At 44.3% G+C, this 21,947-nt stretch overlaps 1 long non-coding RNA gene across 6 annotated transcripts in view; it reads left to right on the forward strand.

Moving 5' to 3' along the window:
• The window catches only part of LRMDA, a 1,093,708-nt gene that overhangs the window by 168,895 nt on the left and 902,866 nt on the right, over nucleotides 1-21,947 (forward strand). Inside the window, exon 1 of one of the 6 annotated variants that reach the window (XR_002338558.1) lies at nucleotides 4,299-19,906. The exons of the other annotated variants lie outside the window; for them this stretch is intronic. This is a non-coding gene — a long non-coding RNA (leucine rich melanocyte differentiation associated). Of the gene's footprint in view, nucleotides 1-4,298; nucleotides 19,907-21,947 lie in introns of those variants that run through there. 6 annotated transcript variants of the gene reach the window in all.

A 21,947-nucleotide genomic window follows, 5' to 3' on the forward strand; every position in this document is an offset into this window, starting at 1 on the left:
GGTTCCCAGTCTGTCGGAACCCCAGTGTCATCTGGAGATCATTTTAAAAAGGCAGACACGCGGGCTATCCCATACCTGCTGAACCAGACCCTACCCTGTGTTTGGGAACCACTGAGTTAAGGAACTGACAGTCTCTGAGTAAAAGTCCATGAGTGGAAGAGAGACCCCTGGCTTCAGCAGCCATCACAGCCTTGGCTTGAGTCCCTTCATCAGGTTGGTCATGGTCATCTCCAAGGTGTGTGCTTTCTACTGCTGAGAGGCGTCTGTGAGATCCTGGTCTTCGATAGTTCTGGATGGACAGCATGGCAGGGAGGAGAAATACGGGGAGACCAGAGCAGCCCACGTGAGGGCACACAGGGAAGGCCGACAAGGTTCCCCCTGCTGAAACCTCTAAGTGAAAGGAACAAGCCTGAATCATTTAGCAAATGGCTGGGTGAGGGTACCTGGTGGCACCCTGATAGCAAAGCAAGTCAGCAGCTGGGTCTCACTCTTAATGGGTGGGTTTGGCCAATGTTTGCATGATTGAGTGTTCCCTTCTGTCTTAAGTGGTGGCATTGAATCTACCCTCTAAGTCATTCCTTTCTGTAAGTGCTGCTTTACTCATGCAGGTCTCCTTCTCAGAATTGTTCATGGGCTCCTGGTGACTTACAGAATCGCACATGATCTCTTTAGCTTGGCGTCCACTGCTCTTTCCGTCTTGTCTCTCTGCACATCTCTTGTATTCCTGCTTTGTCTACATTCCACTCCAGCCAGTCTCATTGCCTCACAGCCATGTCTTGTTCTTTCCCATCTTTCGTTATCTGTTACATGTCCCTGAGTCACTGCATGGATTCCCTTCTCTTAGTCCCACACAGTTCTTGGGGCCAAGTGACATTTCTTGTATCCTCGGGGGAGTTTCAGGACAGCTTCAGGATGTACCACAGTCCATCTGTGTCTGACCTCTGGCTCCTCTGAAAGAGGAGGCACCAGAGTGGAGGAGACACTGGAACTGGTGCTATGAAAGACTGACCGTGGCCCTGGGCAGGTCAGCCTCCCTGGGCCACCATCTCCTCGGCTAGAAAAAGAGCACATGGAGAGTAAGCATCTTTCCCCTCTCGAGGGAAGATCAGATGAGATGATGAATGGAGAGGAGCTTTGTTAACAGAACACACTGCACTCCTCTAAGGGCTGTTCTTTGGGAATTAATCAAGGACTGACTTGCGACTGCTCTTCTATTGCTCTCATAATGCAGTTCACCTGCTGCGTTGTTGTTTAACATTTCCTGAGTCTGTCCTGACTCAAACTTGGCATCTTCTTCCTTTAGTAACTCCCAACCTACGAAAATGCTATGCATTATGAAGTAACACTGTAAAGACGATAGAAAAATTTGTTTCCAAGATTCTTTTTCCTTATTGATTCTTCCTTTTCCTCTTCTCTGGCCTTAAGCTCTTCTCTGTATAGAGCCATCTTTACCAGATTCCTTTTCTTTCTATCGTTCCATTTTTCTGTTTGTCTGTTCATCTTTCTGTCTCTCATCTCCCATCCTGGTTCCCTGTCTACATAGAGTACTGTTCTTTTCTGCTCAGTATTCTTGAAGGGGCGCTACCTGCAGGTATTAGGGAAATTTCCCTCCCAGTGTCCGTCCGAGGTTTGTAGCTGAAGAATGGGTTTGCAGTCTATCCTTCTGGTTTTAATCAATATCAACCACTGTAATTCATTGCCATGTTAGGGGACGCCCTGGGGTGGGGAGTGAACACACATCCCCAAAGGTTATTCTATTCTTGGGCTGGGGTTGAGAGAAAAATACCCAAGCCACAGTGTTCCTTTCCCAGCCTTTATTTCTACCTCATTGTCTCTGAACTTTGCCTCAGCATCACAGTCTGTCTCTTCTGATGATGATCCTGTGGGCTGGTCCCCCATCAGATAGCAACTCCCCACGAGGGACAACCTGGGAAGGCAGCATCTGCTTCAGAGGTAGGTAGATCCCGGCTCCCTGGTGGCCTCTGCACAGCTGGAAGCTGTATGACCCTGTCTGCAGGTGGCTTACCCTGTGTCCCTGTGTCCTCATATGTAAATGTAGCAGCTCGTGTCCAAGTGTCTAGCACAGTGCATTTGATAACGTGAGCACTTTTTTCTCTTTCTTGAGTCATGATTGTTCTCATAGTGTTAGGCCACCCTCCCTGCTGTGCTGTATCCCCCTGGGTGCAGGGTCTGCTTCCTTTGTAGCTGGTGAGGGTCTGGGGCTGGCATACTTGGAGCAGCCCCTCTGGGAGTGTTTGAAGGTAAAGGCCAAAGAGTGCATGTTGCCTGCCCCCTGAGATGGTGTTATGTGTACAGATGAGCCTGCTCATGTTTTCATCAGGGAGACCATGCACCTTTTTTTTTTTTTTTTTTTTAAAGCTCTAGCTCAATCTTGTTTATAGGTCTCAGGAAAAGAAACTATTCAATGAACTGCATCTGTTACAGAAAAGAAGGTGTATAATTCAGGTGCATAAATTAAAACTGAACTCGTTTTCACTTAAGACTCTTGATGTAGGTAGAACATCTCATTGGAAAATAGTATCCTTGATAACCTAGGTGCAAATGAGTCTCGGGGTGAGGAGTTGGCTTTTCTGTTGTGGATTTTGGCTGGGATTGGTCTTCTCCAGCAATGCATGGTGGTCTACTTTATTTGCTTGTTTTTTCTTTATATGGCTGCACTCATGGCATATGGAGGTTCCCAGGCTAAGGGTCCAATCGGAGTTACAGCTGCCAGCCTATACCACAGCCCTAGCAACTTGAGATCTGAGCCTTGTCTGTGATCAACTCACGGCACAGCTCATGGCAATGCTGGATCCTTAACCCACTGAGCGAGGCCAGGGATCAAACCCTCATCCTCATGGCCACTAGTCAGATTCGTTTCTGCTGCACCACAACTGGAACTCCCAAGGGTGGTCTACTTGTATGTATCCCTGTGCTGGATCCTGGGTGGGCAGAAGTGTTTCTTGGAATAGGATGCCTTGCAGTCTCCTCAGTACCTTTTGGTATGCATGCTCTTGCTCACCTTGAATGTACTTCCTGTCCTTAGCTCCTCATTGGAATTGCTTTTCAAGACCTAGGTCACATCCCATGCCCTATAATTCCTCCTCTAAGTCCCTCATCTTACTGATGGAGCTACCCTTGTAGGAATTGCTGGATGAGTATTTGATTTGTCAGCTATTCCTTATGACTCTGGTTTTTCTTTGTTCCTATTTTGAACTAAAATTTTGAACTTCCTGGTTTTCCTTTTTCACATGTGTGTGTCCCATCTTTTTAAAAATTGAAATGTAGTTGATTTCTGCTGCAGATGTGTTTCAGTTGTACAGCAAAGTGATTCAGTTATACATATACATTCTTTCTCAGATTTTTTTCCACAATAGTTTATTACAAGATACTGAATATAGTTCCTTGGGCTATATAGTAGGTTCTTGTTATCTGTTTCATGTATAGTAGTATGTATTTGCTAACCCAAACTCCTAATTTATCCCTTCTCCCCTTTCCCCTTTGGTAACCATAAGTTTGTTTTCTATGTCTGTGAGTTTGGTTATGCTTTGTAAATAAGTTCATTTATATAATTTTTAAAGACTTCATATGTAAGTAATATATTTGTCTTTGATGTACTTAGTATGATACTCTCTAGGTTCATCTGTGTTGCTCCAAATGACATCATTTCATTCTGTTTTATGGCTGAGTAATATTCCATTATAATATACATACATATATATACATATATATAGATAGTAAATGCTAGAGAGGATGCAGAGAAAAGGGAACCCTCCTACACTGTTGGTGGGAAGGTAAACTGATACAGCCACTATGGAAAACAGTATGGGGGTTCCTTAGAAAACTAAAAATAGATTTGCCAGGAGGACCTGTTGCGGTTCAGTGGAAACGAACCGGACTAGTAACCATGAGGATGTGGGTTCGATCCCTGGCCTCACTCAGTGGATTAAGGATCTGGCATTGCCATAAGCTGGAGTATAGCTCGCAGATGTGGCTCAGATCCTGCGCTGCTGTGGCTGTGGCATAGGCCTGCAGCTGTGGTGTGAGGTGATACCTCATTGAGGTTTTGATTTGTGTTTCTTTAATAATTAGCATATTTTCATGTGCTAATTGTATTGGCCATCTGTATATCTTCTTTGAAGAAATGTCTATTTAGATCTCTTGCCCATTTTTGGATTTCGTTGTTTGTTTTTTGATACTGAGCCTTATGATCTGTTTGTATATTTTGCAGATAAAGCCTCTGTCAGTCACATCATTTGCAAATATTTTCTCCCAGTTCTTAGGTTGTCTTTTTGTTTTGTTTATGGTTTCCTTTGCTGTTTGAAAGCTTCTAAGTTTGATTAGGTCTCATTTCTTTATTTTTGCTCCTATTTCTTTTGCCTTGGGAGACTACTGTGTGTCGCATCTTACATACTTTCTCCATAGGGTCTAGTACAGGACCCAGCATTGAATAAGTTCTGTTGGGAGGGTGGACTGAATGTCTCATCTTCCCCTACCTCCTGTGCTATCCTCGTTCTTGCAGGAAGACACCCAGCAAGGTATCCCCTTGCCATTCCTGGACTGGCTATTCTGCCCACTCTTGGTTGGTCTGTGCCTTGGCAGTTGTTGAGCAAATACCCAGAAAATTGCTCTCTCCCAGTGGTGGGAGCAGGTTTGTGCTGCCCAAAGAAGAGGAGGGTGAGTGAACCTTGGCGTTTGTATGTACTTTGTGGGGAGAGAAGGCCATCGAGATCTTTCTCTGAGGTGTGTAAGCTCTCTGGAATCACCTGCATGTGTGGCTAAGACTTTGGCCATAGTAGTCTGAGGCTGCGCCTTCTTTGAGGTTCTGCTGAAGCCTGATCCTGGTGTTGCCCCTCCTTCCTGGAAGGAGAAGTCTGGGCTGCCTCTGAGTAGAGAGGGAATGAAGAAGGCATAGGCTACTGTCCTTTGCGGAGCAAGAGGGCCATTTCCTGGTCCTCATGGCTGATTGCTACCTCTTTCTGCTTCTCCCTTCCATGGTTATAAAGAGTTTCAGCCTTTTGCCTAAAACACATGATCCTGGAGCCATCGCATCTTTTGATGCATCAATCGCATGTTGACTTGATAGTGCTGACAGTTGCCTAGGGCTTAGGTAAAACTCACCTGCTTTGGTTCTGTGCCGTGACTGAACTGAATTTCTGAAAAAAGCTCCCTGAGCATTTATGTGTTTAGGAGAATGGAATTTGAATTTTTTAAGGGGAATTTACTTTATTTAGGGGTGTAGCATTGGAAGAGAGAGAGTTCTTAACATGTTCTCTGTGAGCTTGAGCAAGAGTGAATGTGGACACGGACGAAGACAGGACAAACATAAAATTCAGGGCGTTTTACAGTGCATTAAGAACATCGACAAGTAAGAGATCTCAATGATTAGAGCATCGAGACAGAGTGAATTCTCATGCACGGAGAACGGCATGGGTGTGTGGGTTTGATTATCCTCCTTTCTGTCCTTACCCCTATCCCCACCCCCCCACCCCCACTCCGAGGGGCATCGGGCCACTGTGCATGTAACCGTGCCTGCAGTTTTTACTTTCTGCACAGTCATACGTTTTTAGCTGTGATTGCAGTCACTACCGAGTGGCTCACCTTGTCTTGAGTAATGAGAATAAACAACTGGTCACTGCACTGACCACTGAAACTAATAAAGATATATAGTGCTGGGCTGGCTTAGGGAGTCACAGACGCATTCTTAAACTCTATGTGACATTTATACCAAAGGAACATGATTCCAAACTCACTCACTGCTTACCCATTCTGAGAAAGAACAAACTCTCTGACTGATGGTTTGCTAAATTTAATATGCTTAGCAAGTAAAATTATTGCCTACTCTAATGCTGTGTAATTATTAAGATACACTGCTTTTAAAAATACCAAGTGAATAATATTGATTTAGTGAACTGCTATTTAGAAAAATGCCAGCAAAGGAGGAATATTTTATTTTAGCTGCCTTAGAGCTGTAATGGGTCTGGGCTGAGATATGCATGTGGAAATAAATTATGTACAAGGTAAACTATTTTGTTATACAGTACCCATAATATTAATTAAGCCGTAATTTTACCAACAATGCTTTAATTTAACAAATAAACAGGAATCATCTGTACCATGCTTTCAAATATATAACTTTGGGACCATAATAAAACATGCCGAAGCACCTGCACTTAATTGTAAAGCAAACAGTGAGACTAGCAACTTTAAAGGGTAATTGTAATTTATAATTTATTTATTTGACTTATGCTGGGTATAATTACCGTTATAATGCATTATTATTTTCAGTCCAGCGTGAGATCTGTCTGATTTCAGTTTAACACAGGCAGCCTGGTAGCCCGGCTGCCTGGGCTCTTCTTGGGCCCCTCGCAAGTGTGCCCGGCTCCCCTCCCTTCCCTGCAATGGGAGCTTGTACAGTAAAAAAGAATGGATGGGCTCCTGTCAAAGACAATCCTTGTTCAGAGCCCTAAGAATATTTCCATTTCCATTAAAGCCAAGAATGTTCCCTGCCCTCTGGGTCCTTGAGGGAGCAGTCCTGGGGAGCAGGATGGTGGGGGTGGGATGTCCCTGCACCCAGCCATAGGGGCTGGGCTGGGCCAGGCTGAGGGGTCTCCCAGGAGGCAGTCATGCTGTAAGAGGCCCCGGTGCAAAAGCGGAGCTGTCCCAGAAACCCTTGTTGGAGGGGCGCTGGTGTTTGTTGTGGTGGTGCCTTTGGGCTTTGTTGTTGTTATTTTCAAAGGCAGCTTGGAAGGAGCAGCACAAGGGGGAAAATAGCACCGTGGAAGAAAAGGAGCAATTATAGCTGGCTGTTTGTTTGTGGCTAACAGAATGCTGAAATGGCAGATTTGCAAATTTGTAGGAGAGGGAAGCTTAGTGTTCATCTTTATCAGCCAAAGTGGTTTCTTGTTAGCTGAGCAGCAAGCTAGAAGGCGACCGATTTTGACAACATAATTTACATCTTTGTATAAAACTATTGCTGGCAGCCGAACTAATTTGTGCTGGATTAGGTTGTTTGTCTCTGCTGCTGACTAACCATGCAATCTATCAGAGGCCGTTTTCAAATATCACTTTTCAACTGTGCCCTTGAGAGGGGGAATTGATCGGGAATATACGGAGCAAAATTACTCCAATAACTTTATAGAAGAAACAATTACGGAATCATACAGATGTGAATAATTCTGAAAAGGAGAAACAAATATCACGAATTTAGCCCCGTTCCTATCTTTCACATGAGCGTGGAATTTGTAAATAATGCCATAACACATGATTGGCCTGTTTCCTCTCTCTTTCTGGATCTTGGTCAGTGACGGTAAAAGGAGAAAAGACCAGGTGGACGACACTCTGGAGACCATAAGGGAGGCTTTTGAAGGGCAGGTTACATGAATATCACTTACGAGGTGTTAGAGACATTAGTTAATAGACATACCTCCCTTAGAATGTCTTTTTTTTTGCTCTGAGTTTCACAAGTTTTAAAGCAAAATGCTGTGATAGAGAAAGAGAGGCATCAGTCAAAGAGATAACGTTTGTGCTCCCAACATGGGCGATAAACATGGGCATGTATTTTATCACCTATTTCTCCATTATATTAATAATTTTTCCCCTGAAGAAGGGGAATGGAGTCTCCCTTCTGCTTTCAAGTGAATATTTTAGACATTTCTTCTTGTCCCCAGGGAGATAGGGGATGATAGACTAATACAGGGGGGGCGCAAAGAGGGGGGGCTGAATTCACAACTGATAACAGAGCAGGAGTTGTTTATAAGATGCCTGAGATTAGCCAGCAAACAAAAAAACCATTAAGCACCTATTATTTTAAAGCACCGGGCACATTTTTCATCACTTTCCTCTGATAAATTTTCACTTGTGCATCCTGCTCCAGGTAATTAATTGCTTTCAGTTCAGAGAAGTAATAATGCAATAAATTATGCCAGTATTTCTAGTCAGAGGATCATATTGCAGCTTCCTAACCAAGGCGCCACTAATAACAATCCAGGAGACTCACGGGCCACAAAAAAGCTCCATTATTAAAAAATGGGCCATGTAGACTGTCGAAGGACCAAGTCCTCCAAATTGCTTTCAAGTGATCTCATTCATGGAAGTTTACACATTCATAGGTTTGGGCAGGATAATGCTGCACGAGGAAGATATTGCTCCTCTTGGCACTTGGAGGGTCTGGAAACATCGGGCACTCGGCCGTGAGGGTGGTGTCACGGCCACTTTGGAAAAAGCTTGAGTGGGAAGCACCTTTCCAGGATGGCACTAGTGCTCATGGCAGTGAATGGCATGTTGAGTGCTTGCCATGGGCAAGCGTTGCTCTAAGCACTTTATATGGACCGACTGTATTTAATCCTCATTAGCACCCCTCTAAGTGGCACTATTGTTGTTGTTCACCTTTTAAAGATGGGGAAACTAAGTACCGAGTGCTTAAGTGACTTGTCTGATGGATAGATAGGGGAGCCAGCATTTGAATCCAGGCAGTAGACCTCCAGGGTCTACGTTCTTAACCAAGGTGCTGTCCTGCCTTGCCTCTCAGAAGGACATTGACTTCTGATGCCAGGCTGAGCTGCAGTAGATCAGGATGAGCTGGGGCGGCAGGGACCCAGAGAGGCGCCACCTATTTTTAAAAAGGAATTTTATAACTTCCTTGTTTCCATAGCCTGGTGAGTACCACAGTTCGCTCATCTTCTGAAAATGTCTCTCATTTGTAGATTTCTCTTTCTCTGCTTAAAAAATAACACCAGTGTTTGCTCACTCTCCATTATGTAAAAGACTAACACCGTCCCTCTTCTCTCAAAACCTCATGGAGGAAGTTTCAAGTCTAGCCTTCTGTGCTTTTCTTTTTCCCCCCGGATGCTATGTACTTTTAATTTAGGGAGACAACTTAAAGAGAGGATGATGTTCTATTTTTGCTGCTCACCAGCTGCCTGCATGCCCAGACCCAGACAAGCCTCAACTCCACTTAAACAGTGCCAATGGCAAGAGAACCAATTGACCTTGACTGTCCCATGTGATAACAGTCCCGCCATCACTCTCCTTTGACAAGCTGAAGGTTTTCTTGGTGCTTTTAACCTTGAGTGATTTCTTATGCCACTGAGGCCAAAAGAAAAGCTCTTGGGCAGAGAAAATGGGGCTGAAGACCAGGAGAGGGAAGGCAAGGAGAGAGGCTATGGATCACAGAAGGAGAGAAAACTGCTATCCTTGACATGAGCCTGAGGTGGGAAGCATCTTACTAAGCTGCTAAAAAGGAAGGGCCCCTTGGAAACAGCTTGAGGTACAGGGTGAGTCGCCTCCATAAGGTTGTGGATGTTTTCACCGTAACTCCTATTCTAGTCATGTGCCCTCAAAACCACTGCTGGGAAGTATTCCATTGTATATATGGACCACATCTTCTTAATCCAATCATCTGTTGATGTGCATTTAGGTTAGGAATTGACACAACACTGTAAACAAACTATGCTCTAATAGAAAAAAGAAAAAAAAAAAAAAGCCCACTGCTGATCAGGTTGCCATGCAGTCTGGGAAGCAGAGGCAGAGAGCCTTCCATGTCCATGGCTTTCCCTGGGTGTCAGTGGGCTCCCTGGGGTACCCACAGGTAGGAAAGGGGGTGGGGCATGTAGAGGTGTGTGTGTGTGTGTGTGATGGCAAAGTCATCGGTCTTCTCCCTGTGCACCCGGCCCGAGCTGAGCTGACTGACAGGGGAAGGGGATGGTTTAGGGAGGGATCACTCTGCTGTGTCAGCCACAAAAACCCCATCCAGTGGTCTGCAGTCCCATCTTGGGTGGATGCCCTACTGCCAATTCCAATCACCGGGCTTTGTCTCTCACTTCCTACCCCTGACACTGTCCCTTGAATTGAGGTGGTGGTTTCCACATGGTTAGATGCTTCACTTACTGATCTCGCCTGCCTAGAGTCCCCTGGAAGGTTCATGCCATAGTGGTCCAAGACCCTGTTAGGGTTTGACATGGCAGATGGTTGGTGCTTACTTAAGCTTGCCAATGCCCTCTCCCATTGTCCCCTGAAGTCACCTACCAGAGTGAACTTGTTATTTATTTCACCTACCAATGAGGTTTGAATGTTTATCCTCAGATATAGTCATGTACACACAGGAGTCTTCATAACACACAAATATCATTTCCATTTTATCCCTAAACCAGAGATTAAATTTTCTGGCGAGAGGAGTGAAGGGGGGAGAGGAGAAAAGACGGCAAGTAGGAATTTTTCTTTGTGCTTTTCTCCACAGCAACAGTCTTCTGAGTTCTGTATTCTCCAGATGTTTAAAGATAGGGGAAATGTTTTATTCTTTTTTCCTTGGGTGGGGGGAGAGATCAAGTCTTTGAAGAGAATGATTGATGGCAGTTTTGCTTCATATGTGGGGCTGATAGTAAGTCAGGGTGGAGAAGGTTTGGGCCACAGGGGCGGAGAAGGGGGCTTGAGTCTGGCCGTTCATGTGCAGTCAGCAGAGAATAGGCAGTGGGACTGAGAAGGTGGGGGACCTCAGGTGCAGCTGTCTCTGGACAATACTGGCTATGCTTAGTTAAGTGTGAGAGTGGGTTGCGTTGAGGGCACCAGCTTGGCTAACCACCAAGACAGTTTACCCCAGTGCTTGGGTCTTGGATCTAAGACGTCTTCTGCCTCCACCATGGCAAAGTAGAAAATGCAGCAATTTCTCAAGACTGGGGCATGTTTGATGGGCTTGCTTCCTGTTTTAGGAAGATAGGGACATTCTAAGTTGAGAGGTTGCTTTTCTTTTTTTTCTTTTTTTTCTTGTCTTTTCTAGGGCTGTATCCACGGCATATGGAGGTTCCCAGGCTAGGAATCGAATTGGAGCTGTAGCCGCCGGCCTACACCACAGCCACAGCAACTCAGGATCTAAGCTGCATCTTTGACCTACACCACAGCTCACGGCAATGCTGGGTCTTTAATCCACTGAGCAAGGCCAGGGATTGAACCTGCAACCCCATGGTTCCTAGTCAGATTTGTTAACCACTGAGCCACGATGGGAACTCCAAAGTTGAGAGCTTTCAAGCGTACCCAAGACCCAGGAAGATGTGTGGAATCTTAATTAAGTAGCAGTAAAGACTTTGTGACTTCCGATTTTTAAAAATCACTTATGTCACCATGTGTGTCATTCCTTGTTTGATTCTCTGTCTTCCCTCTTAGATCGTTTCCATCACGAGGGCAGGGACCTTGTCTGTCTTGATCGTTGTCTTTCCAGCGTCCTACATAGCACCTGGCCAGTTGCTGGCCTTCCGTAATTATCCTTCAGTGGAAAGATGGAACTTGTTTATGTTTGGAAAATACATCAAAGCGTAAAGAAGATGATAAGGTATATCACCCATAATCAGATGCCTTTGAGTTGATTGCTGTTACACATTTTCAACTTTCCAGTTTTTTTATCTATGCATTTTCCTGCTTCCATCACTACTCAGACTGATAGACTTTCCCCCTCCCAGGGCAGGATCCAAGTGCATATAATTAAAACTGTTTAGCCTTTATAGTTGTGAATTTCTAAAATTCCATGGCAAAGGCAACACAACATAATGGATGCTGGTCTGTGATTTGAGGTTTCTGTTTCTAAGGAGCACATGAAAAATGTTAAAGATGCTAAATTTGAGGGTGGGAGTTGTGGAAAGGGTAATAAAATTTCATTCTCCTTTTTATATTGTTCCTTTTGAGTCACAGCAGAACAATTGCACCATGTTTTCTATTGGTAGCGGTACTACTCATTTTCTGGCTCTGAAACTGATTGCACTGAGGATCAGATGTCCTCCTTCAGGGTGAAGATGGGAAGATGATTTGGAGAAAAAAAAAAAAGAGCAAAGTATTGCTCAGACTAACTTAAACTATAGGAACAATTCAGTCCTTTTCATAAAAATATCCCGACCTTAATTCTGCTTGCTAGAAGCCCAGTAAGAGTCTGCAGAGCCCTCTAGCTCCCTGTTGTCAGCCAAACCCGCAGCCCAAGCAATGCTTGGAGTCTTGGGCTTCTCCTTTCTGGGCCTTGACCTTTGGCTGTGACCTGACCTTCAGAGCCCTCACGCATCAGAACTGCTGTCTGTCTTCCTGGGTGCTGACAGTGGGCATGTTGGCTGGGTTCCAAAAAGCCACCTGAGCAGTGCTCGCAGCTGCCAACTGGGGTGGTGACTCGGGGTGGGGGGGAGGTGGTGGTCCTTGGAAAGTCATTCAGTCCTTCACACTGCCTCTTGGTGTCACTGCCTTCAACCAGCTTTCGCATTGCGCCAACGGCCACAGAGGTGGTTCAGATGCCTTGGGTGTAGTATGTTTAGGGCTCCCCTAATCTTCAGGGTCTGGTTGCTTTGGCACATCAGTAACCCACATCTATAAATGTCAGACCTTTCACGTCTTGTCTCGCCCTCATTGGGCCCAGATGCAGAGTGACTCTCCCAGGTAGCTGTCTTGGGTGTGGAGACTTGCTGTCACCTGATGAGAAAACGGAGAGGTGGAGGTAGCAGGATGCATGACAAGAGCTCTGTTATCGTCATCATCATCATCTAGTTAAGAAATACTGGGCAGTCGAATCTGAGAGTTGTCTATTTTATAAATGATGAGTTGTCAAGTTGAGGGTTTTCCCCACACCCAGTCTACCTTCTTCTTTCTTTTTCTTCCTTAGTTTCTCTCACCCCTTCTGCATTCTAGGCTTAAGAAAGGGTCCTCAACTTTGTAATTTTAAAACATGCTCTCCTGCACATGTCATTGTTCTTTTTAATGGGATCTGCCAGAACCATTCTGTGCAGAGTCCCACGTTTTCACATTATTATCTCATTGTCTACCCCGAGTGTTATAGCCTTACTACGACTTCCTAACTAATCAGCTATTTCAACTTTCATTCCATAAGCTTTATGTCTGAGTGTAATTAAATGAGCATTAAGTCCTTTTTTTTTTCTTTTTTTTTTTTTTTTTTTTACTAGCAAAGCCTGAAAGTTCTGATATTACAGTAATAAGTGTGAAGTGAATTTTGAGTGGCATTTATATCTGTTCATGGGCTCTAAATGTTTGATTTGCATAACTAGTTAAAATGATATCAGAGCAGCATATTGATTTAATTCCATCTCAGAAAACTGTTAATTAATAATGATAATAAATGTGTCAGTCCTTTATTATCTGCTTTGAATTGGTGATGATAGCTATATTAATACCACTTCAGTAATAGACCTCTGCTGGCTATTGTTGGCAAAGCTTTCAAGGCCCGAATCACCTGCAATCAGAATTGAGAAAATTTATTGCAGATCAGTTCTAAAAGGAACAGCCATTCCATCATATATGTAATTTTATTAATACCTACATTTTAATTTAACATTTTATTTACATAAATCATTGTGATCAGAAACTTCAGGAGGGCTTTAAACAAAGGCACTTTTTCATTTTTACGTCCCAAGTTAAAAGTTGCTTAACGGAAGGACTGTGCTCAGGATGATCCCATTTGGTGGGGTTGGCAGACTGGTGGCCCCTCCTGCTGCGTTTTCCTCCTGGCTGGGCTGGCCACAGTCTCACTTGCATCGTTAAGGTGAATCTGCCATTTCTCCTACAGTGCACAACGGTTTGTGTGTGAGTGAATGGTGGGATGGCTGAGGCTAGGGCGGGGAGAGCATCTTTTTCCTCCCTGTTCTCTCAAGGACTGCCATAGTTTCAGATGTAGGTCTCCCCCCTCTGGTTTTTGGCAGAGGTGTGAATACCAATACCAAGACGGCTTCTGCATCTTTGGATTTCTAGAAAGCAAGGGTAAACATGGATAGTCATGTTGCAGTGGCTAGGCATTTCTGCAAGCTGAGAGTGCCAGGGCCCAATAACTCTAGGTTTCCAGAAAGCATGTCAGAGGCCCAAGAGGAAATCTCCCATGAGGCTCTCAGTGGCTTAATCTCCAGCACATCCAATAACCATGACTGTTGATAAATGTATCTTGGCAATTTTGTAATCTCTCTCTGAGCCTTGGTTTCTGCCTTTTTTTTGTCTTTTTTAGGGCTGCACCTGTGGCGTATGGAGGCTCCCAGGCTAGGGGTCTAATCGGAGCTATTGCTGCCAGCCTACGCCAGAGCCACAGCAACTTGGGATCTGAGCCGCATCTGCAACCTACACCACAGTTCACAGCAACGCTGATCCCTAACCCACTGAGCGAGGCCAGGGATCGAACCCGCAACCTCATGGTTCCTAGTTGGATTCATTTCTGCTGCACCACTACAGGAACTCCAGCCTTGGTTTCTTAATATGTAAAATGGGTGACTGCTAGGATTAAATGAGGTTTCATAGATATACTCATGTATATCTATCTGTGTGTGTGTGTCTGTCCTGTCTATATTTCCTAGTGCTTGGCATCTGGAAAATGCTTAATGATTTGCATTCCTTCTCTTTATTTTCCTTTTAAGCTAGGAGCCCACACTTACCACTCCTTGTCCATCTGCAGGCTGAACAAAGACCTGAGCAGCCTCCATCCTCAGAATCAGCAGTTTTAGTAACTACTGGGTCTACATCAAGGAGCCTGGGGAACTTGCTTTTTCCCCATTAGAAATTTGCCCCTAGGCCAATGGTCTGTTGCCTTGCATGTCTCCCAGACATGCATGTTTGGTTGGTATCTGTGGATGTAAGTGATGGTTGCTTTGAAATGGGCATAAGATGTCCTTTCTTCTTTCTTGAACTTGATTTTGCCTTTTGCTCTTCCATCTGACTTTTTCATAGGGAACACATTTCTAGCCACGAGACCATCTTTCTGCAGAATCTTCTCACAGGTTGTAACTGAACTGTTGTCCAGAGAGATTGCAACTTGCCCAAGACCTCAGAGCCTCTTGCTCTAAGTCACGTGTTCCTTCTACACCACCTACCAGTGCTTTCCGGTAGCTCCTGGAAACTCGTGCCGCCTGGAAAAAGAACCCCAGTTCTATCTATTGGGCGCCCATCTGTTTCAGTTGCTGCTCATTACTCCCTTTCCAGGTTCCACCAGGCAGTGAGCCTGGCAACAACCCCTCCCTCCCACTCGCACATATGCCAGTGGGTCTTGGCCTTCAGAATGGCTTCCTAAGTCTCCTTTGGGACTCTCCTGTCACCAGACATTCCCACTCACGATGAGGGGCGGGGGGTGGTGGTGGTGGAACAAGCCCTTTGTTTGAGCCTGCCATAGATTAGTCCGGCTTGGAAGGAGCGCTGGCTTTCCCAACTCCTGTGGGTGTGTCTCCAGCTGAATGTTCCTCTCCTGACTTTGATTTCTCTCTCAGCGAGTGGGGGTGTAATTCGCCTTGACATCGCTGGCCATCAGCGCCACACTGAAGTGGGCCTTCTTTGACTCGAAGTGACAGCCCTTGGCCCCTGTGACATTGTTTCCATAGATTTGCAGTGAAACAGTTTTATATTTTGCAAAATAGAGTGCTCTCCTATGACTGGCATTGATGGGGTTTTTGCCATGGTTTTCTGGGGGGGCGATAACCGTGTCCACTGACCCACCCTCAACTGATTCCCCTTATTCTGGCATCTGGACACATTGCTCTTACTTAGGTTGCCTGGATGATGACTTTGTTTGGTTTTTTTAAAACCATCACGTGCTCTGACCATTTATAGACCCTTTCCTGTTATTCTATTGGCCCCCAGTGTTCTAAGACCTTGGCTGCCCATTAGGAACCTTTCCATTTTGGCTGTTCGACAATCACAGAAGTCATCAGTCACCTGGGAGAAGAGGAAGCTTGAATACTCTCTCCTGAAAGTTTTTACTCTGGTGTATTTTACCCTCAGTGACAGCTTGAGATATAGTCAGAGGGGCTATCAATGTCAGACCTTTGTTTGAGATGTGGAAATACTTGCTGAAGTTTACTAGGGGAAGGGGCTGGGCTGTCCATTGGTGGTCCTTACTTTCCAGAGAAGCTTAAGTCACTATCTTGTTCTCAGAATTTTCTAAAAATACCTGGAGGCAGAAAAATAAGTAAGTTTCCTAATCCCACCTAAAAAGAAGTGACAGTTGTGGTACTTTTTCAAAATTTTTTTTTTTTTTTTTTAGGGCTGCACCTGTGGCATGTGGAAGTTCCCAGGCTGAGGGCTGAATTGGACCTGTACCTGCCGGCCTACATCACTGTCAGGGCCAATGCCAGATCTGAGCTGCATCAGTGACCTACACTGTAGCTTGCAGCAAAGCTGGATCCTTAAACCACTTAGTAAGGCTTGGGACTGAACCTGTGTCCTCATGGATAATATATTCTTAACCCACTGAGCCACAATGGGAACTCCTTTGCTACCTTTTTTTACCCTTCTTGAAGACTAACCTTTAGACTTTGAAATTTATGATCTTAGACTTGCCAAGATTGAGTTATCAGGGTTGGCTTTACTAATAAACTCTTAGGCTTCTGAGAAAGTATAACACTTAGGGAAATAGTTTAATATTTTACCTAAGCTTGCACCCTTTGTATTGTCAGGCAAATGTTAAAATGTGCTAGGAAAGTATTTTTTTTTTTTTTTCTTGGCTACCAGTTTTGTCTTGTGGGGTGGGGGGGACTAGTTTGCCTTTAGAAAAGGTGGAGGGAGAGTCTGTGTCTTTTGCAGCACAGGCTGCTGAAGGGGTCCCAAGACCGAGACTCTTATTCCATCCTTATGTTGTCACAGGATCATTCCTCCCTCCACCTCACCCCCCATCCCAAGATGTCTGGTTTGGGCTTGACTCTGCTGGTGAGAATTTTCTGAACAACTCCATGAATGTCTCTGACCCTGGCTCCTCCCTGTGGGTTGGGGGAGGGGCCCCAGGAGAGCGGATTCCTGGCAGATGTGGTGCATGAACGCTTGAGCCTGTGTTGGAGATGAAATGGGATGTCAGGCTCTGGGAGGTTCTCTGGAGGCATCTCCTAAGGCATGAAGATTATTTACATATTAAAAAAAAAATTAAGACCAAACTTCTCTAAGTGCTGGCTTTTCTTCTTAACAGCCTTCGTATGCACATTCTTTTAGATTCTGGTCTGGCTCTTTTTCTCTGGTGGCCACAAACTTTCTGGCCTAACTTCCTAAATGGGGGAAGAAGGATTTCCAGGGTAGAGCTTGCACTTAGAAGCCTGGGACTAGGAGGTGGGAAGGCTGGCTTGTGAACTCTGGCTGAGGTGGGCAACGTACTCCATGAGGTGTAAAAGTTGTTCCAGCAAGAGGAGGTGGCGTTGAAACATCCTCTTGGATGGCGTTTGAATATTTTTTTCGTTGCTCCTACCCACTCCCTGTGTGGGTTTGTATTCTTTAGCCCCAGCTGTTTGTGATATTTCACTGTCAAATACATAATTAACAATTTTGTAAGCCAAGTTTAGTGATTTTTTTTTTTTTTACATTCATGCACTGAACGTCTTTTCTGTCTTAAGCCAGTTACATCTTTTTTATTGAATACTGTTCTCCCCCCGCCCCATAACCTGTTTCCAGAAAATTTGTCATTCTAACATCTTTCCAAAGAGTGAACTGTATCAAAGGGGGCTTGAGAAACTGTATCAAAGTGGATTCAGGAATACAGATGTGGGTTGTGGTGTGGAATTGCTTTGGAATTTGAAACTGGTTGTGTAGACTGAGTTGATGATGGATCCAGTCGTGAATAATTTTTTGAAACCGATGATGTCACTGGCAGTTTTATGACTAGGATTTTGGTAGACGAGCGTAAGTTGCTGGAATAGGGTGAGAAAGCAAGTCACAGCTAAGGGCTGAGCCAGTAAAATAAAACCAAGGAGTTAAAAAAATAGGTTTGTTTACATTTTTTAAAGAGTGGTAATGGATTCTCCCACAGTATGATAGTTTATTCTGGTTTGTTCTTTTCTAGTTTTAGAAAATTTATGACTAGAAATCATCACATAGGGTCAACAGAGAATCATATCATCTGAATAGAATTCAAAGTTCATTTTGGATAAGATAGTCCCAATAAACCAGCATTATACAGAGACTTAACGTGATAGAGATTCTTTACCTCAAGTCAAAAGTGTGCAGTCTTTTTCGTGGCCCAACATTAGAGAAAGTCAGGGTTTGAGATAAAAGTGTCAACTTCCATTATGATTTAAATTCAACGCTTAAATTTGGGAAGATCTCATTTAGAGATGGTCGGTCACCCTTGGGCCAAATCTGGCCGTCAGGCATTCTCTCTTGGCCTGCTGTATGTTTAAAATAAAATAAAAAAAAAAAAATGTTGTGAACCTTTTAAAGAACTGGAAGTTTCACCACCAAATCCTTATCTCTGGCTTCTCTTGAAAATATGGCAAAAATGAGGCCTATTCTCTTGAATGTGAGGTGAGGCCAGAGCAGTGTGGCACCTGCCACCTTCTGACACACGTCCTCATTCTCTCTCTGTCCCCCACTCCTACCCTGGTCCTTCCTGGCTGAGTTCACTCAGCTGAGCTACGTCCCTGGCCTCTGTGGGCTTTTAGGTTTGCAACCACTGCCTTAGTTAATGCAATAAGATTAAAAATAGGAAACAGAGGTGTACATGATGAAGAGGAAGAGATTAAAAAAAAAATCACTATTTTGGGGGGGGATTTTTGCCTTTTTATTTTTTATAATGATTTTGATTTTTTTCTGTTATAGCTGATTTACAGTGTTCTGTCAATTTTCTACCGCACAGCAAGGCGACCCTGTCACACATATATGTATACATTCTTTTTTCTCATATTATCATGCTCCATCACAAATTTTGAATGAAGTGATTGCTAACCTGGAAAACTGAACAAAATTAACTGAAAAACAGCTAACTAGAATTATATGAAGTAGTCAAAATACATAGAAAAGTCCATATAGCAAGATGGGGGGGGGAGGGAGACGGGGTCTCATCTACAATTTATAATAGCAGCAGATGCCTACAAGTTAGTTTAGTATGAAATAATGCAGGATTTATATGAAGAAAACTACTATAAAATGTTACCGAAGAGGACAGAGGGTAATGGTTAACCGAAGAAAAAGACCATATTCCCAAACAGTTAAAAATTACCAAATGGAAAAACTGTGGAAAGCTAATATTCTCCTCTGCAAAGAGCTGGTGAGACGCCTTGCCACCCTTGGTTGAGAAGTGGTTGGCTTGCTTTGCTGTGGGTGCCTGAGGACTTGGGACCGGTGTGGGGTGGTTCCCAGGAAACGTGAAAGAGGGACCCAGGCTCTGGGGACGTTTTTGTAACGCTTGTGTTTTGTGTGAGCAAACTCAGTCACGGGTGACTGGCAGGCTGGGTCTCAGGCTGGAGCGCCTTTCTTGAAGGAGCTCTTTGCCGGTGCTGATAATTATTTAATTATCTTAGGCACCAGCTTCAGGCTGGGGGGGGCTCTAATCCTGGGAGTTGTGCCTGAGTATCTGAAGGCAGGATTTAGCCTTTCTTCTTGGATGAGGGCCTTGTTTCTTACCTTCTGCGCTATTTAATACCTTGTGCGGAGTTGAGCTTGTCAATTGCTGGGTAGTTTCTGTTTTCAAAGTCTTCCGAGCTCAGTTTCTGAGGAACTTGAATCTATGGGCTCTCCCTGCTAGAACGGAATTCAAGGTTCTGTCCTTAAGAAGAAGAAGAAGAAAAAAATTCAGATGTCAAGGGAGCCTAAATTCTGTCCATAATTACATACCCACCAGCAGCGCCCACAAGGAAAGAGATGAAGAATGGAGCCCAAGGGGAATGTTTCTGGTTCTACAGTTATAAGAATTGATGAAAAAAAGAGACATCCATCGAAAGATGAAATGAGTTGGCCATTATTGACGTTTAATGGGATGCCTCAAGCCTGCTTTTTCTGACTGAAATATTTGTACAGAAACTCCTACCCCTGCATGCTGTCAAGTTCATGGTTTTCTCCCTGTTTCTCTTGAATGTTGGGTCTGCGTGGCTCTTTTATTTTCTGAGAAACTCATGAGTTGTGCTTTTGGGTTTACATGGCCCTGTTTACTCATGTTTGAGAAGCTACACCTAAAGTTGCAGTGGTTGAAGCTGAAGTGGTGAGTATTTGTGCTTGAGATTTGTAAAATTTGCCCAGACAGAAACTATCTTACATAGAAAATTCAAGGGTTGTAGGACTGAAGATGTTGTGCCTAAACGAAGTACGTTTTAGTATATAAGTCTTTACCGTGATTAGTCCTATGTAAAAATGTAAATAGTGTAGTGAGAATTTTTTTTTTTTTTCCTAATCCATTCACATACCTACCTACCTACCTATCCGCCTAACCTGTTTCTAGGCTTAGGAAGAAGAGTTGAAAGAAAAAGACCAAAGTGTGACCCTTTGTTATTTCTGGAAGGCAGTTTGGCACATGGCTTAATTAATAAGCCCATAAGTTTTGGATTCAGATTTGGGTTCAAATGTTGGTGCTGTCACTTAGAAGCTGTGTGATATTATCTAAAGCAAATTACTTAACCATTCTAAGCCTCCCTTCCCTGTATCTAAGAGTTATGAAAATTAAATTAGATAATAAGACAGTACACGGTAAGCTCTCAGTAAAATATTAGCTATTCATACTATTATCTTCATTTGGGCAGTAAGGTTACAGGTGATTTTATTATTTTTATTTTTTATTTTTAAATTTATTTTGGGCCATGCCCATGGCATGTGGAAGTTCCCGGGCCAGGGATCAAATCAGTGTCACAGTGGTGACCTGAGCCTCAGCAATGACAATACCAAGACCCCAATTGCTAGGCTACCAGGGAACTCCAATTTAATTGCTTTTTTGATTTTTTTCCCATGAACTGTATTAAGCTTTGCTCTGAAAATAATTATATGTGTATTTAAAAAACTGACATTGTGATTTTTTTTTAACTGGTTAAGAGATAAAAGTCCAGTAGGAGCTTTCATCTCTGTTGTGTCTCTGGGTGAGAACCCTGGCAACACAGCCTCCCCTCCTGCAGTTCAGCAACTGAGGTTCCTGCCCACCCCCTCCCCAGTCCACCAGGGACTGGAGATCGCCCCTTCTTCTGAGACTAGAATGTGCAAGGCTTTGCTGTTTTCCTAACTTGTTTATTGGAGACCCACAAAACCTCAGGGAATCTAAATGACTAATATCAACCATAAACAGCTAGCTACCCATCTACATTTATTGAGCTCTGAAACTTCATCTTAGTTTTATTCGTGTTAACCTGTTTACCTTTCACAGGTAGGAGCTATCCTGTCTATTTTAACAGGGGAGGAGACAGCTGAGGGAGCAATCCAAAAGCTTGCCAGAAAGAGGGGGTACAGTGGAGGTGTGAACTCTGACTTGGAAGGTTGCACCGCACCTGGTGGAATGTACTGTTTCTCTTTTGGTGTCGGGCTGAGACCTTCACTGATGGAATCCACTTTTGGGTATGGCTGTTCCCTGTTCGTGACCAGCTTCTGTCCTGACTGGTCCTTCTCCACGCGGTGTCCGTGAAACACTGTGAATAGTACCTCTGGTCAGGGAGCATTGTCATGTTGCAAGATGCCAGATGCGCTTAATGTTGGAGCCATTGATAGTGAATAAGTACGAAAATAGAGGGAGAGAGGGTAGGAGAGGAAGCAGCAGCAGTCACAGAGGTGAGCGTAAGACAAGCGGTCCAGGATGAAGGGGACGCGGCAAACATTTTTTGCGTGAGGTCGTTAGTCTCTCAAAGGCCGTCCTCCAGGAAGGCACCTGGGACATGCACGAATAGCTCTGTCGTTGGCTCAGATTGCTGTACCAGGATTCTGAGCTGCAGACATGCTTAGCCTCCCTTGGAAGACGTTGAGACAGAAAAAATTTGAACTGCTGCATTCCTAAGCGTTCAGAGAACACAGGTCTTTTTAAGTCTATTTTACATTGAGCAAGGCGGTGCCTGTCACACAGGGATTTCTCCCTCCCATCTGGGTCTCAGCTGTCTTCCTAATAGGCAGCTGCCCAGAGGGGAGTGTGGCGTCGTTAACCATAAGGGGTGGCCGGCCTGTCAGCCCGTCTGTCTGCAACCCTGGACACCTGAGGCACCTGACAGCACCCCATTTGCATCCTGTGCAGAGCGAGAACCTGCATCCTCCCTCATTAAGAGTTACCCGGAGAC

Source organism: Sus scrofa, chromosome 14 (assembly GCF_000003025.6).
Source record: "Sus scrofa isolate TJ Tabasco breed Duroc chromosome 14, Sscrofa11.1, whole genome shotgun sequence".
NCBI lineage: Eukaryota > Metazoa > Chordata > Mammalia > Artiodactyla > Suidae > Sus > Sus scrofa.